Raw genomic sequence first — 3,027 nt, forward strand, 5'->3', positions numbered from 1 at the left:
AGCACTGGTCTGGATAGTCTTGTAGTATCTATAGTGTACATGGAGCTACTAACATGGATTGCATGGATTCTTGTACATTATTGCTAAATTATAGTATATCAGTAATGATAATTATCTAGTGATTCGCTGATTGTGTAACAGTATGGCTCATTTGTGCATCTTCATTTAACTTTTATTTACACCTCACATTAGTCCTATAACACCATATTATAGTATTATATTTATCTAGTGATCATTTTATTATGAAGAAAAATAGATGTAACAATCCAACTCATTTGTGCATCTTCATTTAACCTTTATTGACACCTCACAATATTACTACAGTATAACACAATGTTGTTATAACTCATAAAATAAAACAACACTGATGTGATAGACATTATTAAAGCTATTTAAACCTTGTAATAATAAACACATGAATAATAAAGCTTTATTGGCTCAACAGCAAAGAAAGGAAATAGAAAGATATTAATGGAAAAACAAGAATAATTGTAATTTTCTGTTTATAATGATAGTTGAGTTGTTGCAGTGATGAACTTCATGGAAATTCAAATGCATCTCCTGATGGATCCATCACTACAGACGACCCACAACCTCCCCAGATCAAAGCTCACATGCTTATGGCCATTTGGACATACAACAATTGATGTCCAGCTTGAGCCAGCAGGATTGCTTGATGAGACGTTATTTCTAAAATACACAAGTGTAATAGTTCTTTCATATACTGCGTGATTTACATCAGAAAATCATTATCTTATTGAAAAGATCATTTTTGTTCATATTTGACAACTATCTAAAATCAAGTTTTCAAAGTTTTAACTATCAGCTCACCTTTGCATTAAAGTCCCCAGAGTGTCAACACCATAGACACTGCCATCAGTTCCAACTTCAACCATGGACAGGGTTCCATTTATTATATCAAAAATACCAGACCCTCCACAGTTATTACCTGTAACATTCTGTACAACAAAACAAGATATTCAGACAACTCTCAAGAGACATGGCCACCAAGCAACATCTGTTTCCAATTCCTTTACTGTGACAAGTATTTTGCTGCATATACTGTTGCTAAAGCTGCCTAACTTGATGACGCCTACTTTGCAAAACCTAAATCCCTTTCCTCCTCAGTCTTTATCATGAACTGTTCAAACTTTACTCTCAGTTTTACCATTACCTTTATGAGGACGACATTGCTAAAAGAGTTCACTCCCCAACAGCTGTACGGGCCACAGCTGTAGTACTTCAACTTTCCTGGAAGTTTTGTCAAAATAAAATTGTCGCTCGGCCCATTGTTGTTAGCTTCCTTATTTAAGCAGAAGACGTCATCCACAGGAGAAACACCTGCAATAATTTGGTCACCTCCCGCATCGACCTATTTGAAAACAGCTAACAGTACAATGAAGAGATTGATCAACAATACATATTAAAGCCATGTGTTGTGACTCTGCACACAGGAAGGGCATTTAAACTGATTTTACCTGAAATCTGCCTGAAGTTACCATTCTGAAACTTGAAAAGAATGTTTGCTGAATTCACGCCCAGCTCTCCAGCAGGTCCAACACTGAAGTGCTTCAAGGATGCATTTATCCTTATAAAACTGTTCCCAATCAGTAGGAAAACTTCATTTGCATCGTTCACTCCGCCCACTAAGCCTATCCCAGCATCTATCTGCTTCAGCGTACCACTTATCACTTCACACTCTATAGCTATGTGAAAAATATAATAAAATAATCAGTGATTTCAGTTGAATGAGAATGTTTTTTTTTGTTTTGTTTTTTTTTAAATAACGTATTTTATGTTTATTATTATGATACAATTACAAATCCCTAAAAAGACATTCATAGTTTACCCAGAGTGTAGAGGAACTGGCAGCTACAAAGTAGCAGGATGCACTGATAAGCTTTCATTTCGTCACTACGCAGAGTATTTGCCTGGTCCTGCTGGTAAACAGAAATCATTTATGCCAATGAATTTAGGAAATTGTTTGTCTACATATACACAGTTTGACATCTATTTGTCATTTTAATTAATTCCTTATGACCACTTGAAATACATAAGGCAACATTTTTTTCGATATGCAAAATCTAATGAAATGGCCATTGTAATCCAACATTACAGTAATTATTTTGCATTAGCCAACCTTCTCTTGTTCTTCGATGTGTCAGTGGATTCAGCAGTCAATGTGCACCCTCCCCTTCTCAGACTACAGGAGCCGAACTTCTGTTTGTTGCTTCAACGATGTTTGGAAATGTTGAGGGGTAGTCAAGTTTATATAGTTGCAGCTTGTTTCATAATTGGGCACGGGGAAAACCTGCTTTAGGGAATTATGCACTGGAATGAGGATCTATTGTTGCGTGGAAAGATCATTTGCAAAAAATTATGTAATCAGGTATACAACAGCACGTCATGTTCATGTTAATGCGCATTGACTGAACATTTCTTGTCACATGTTTTATTTCTTTTTATTTAGTTATTTATTTGTTGGTTTGTATGATTAAGTGATACATAGACATGATGTTTAAAATGACCTGGTGCAAGCAGTTGAAGAGATACATGCCAAAGATAGTTTTCTTTAGCTCCTTTCATATAGATATTTAAATATTACACAGAGATCTTATGGTAAACGAGAATATATTGCTATTTGGCCTATTGTGTATATTCCATCAAAATGAAAAGTAAAAAAAAAAAAAAAAGTTCTGATCATCATGACATATTTTGCTCATAATCTCCTTGGAGTGGCTTTTAGGAGTCATTATTGTTACTATTGTCAGATAAATGAAGTAATATGGAAAAAGGGCAAAAAAAATTCTGACTAGCACTTTTACTTTAAATTACATGAAAGTGTTTAGTGTTGAATTACCCAAAATGGGAAAGATGCTTCTCTTTTGTTACCCAACTTGATTATGTAAAGAGATGCAAATTGTTTTCATGACATTACAGTGTAAATGACTGTTGTAAGGAATGCGACCTCACTTGAAAGTCAACAACTTGAAAACCTGACCTTCAGCTGTAAAGTCATAAAAAATA

At 34.7% G+C, this 3,027-nt stretch overlaps 1 pseudogene; it reads right to left on the reverse strand.

Moving 5' to 3' along the window:
* Positions 1–280: 280 nt before the first annotated feature.
* On the reverse strand, positions 281–2,237 carry LOC127435426 (fish-egg lectin-like; annotated as a pseudogene).
* Between the last annotated feature and the right edge of the window lie 790 nt (positions 2,238–3,027).

This window comes from Myxocyprinus asiaticus, chromosome 45 (assembly GCF_019703515.2).
Source record: "Myxocyprinus asiaticus isolate MX2 ecotype Aquarium Trade chromosome 45, UBuf_Myxa_2, whole genome shotgun sequence".
Taxonomy (NCBI): Eukaryota; Metazoa; Chordata; class Actinopteri; order Cypriniformes; family Catostomidae; genus Myxocyprinus; species Myxocyprinus asiaticus.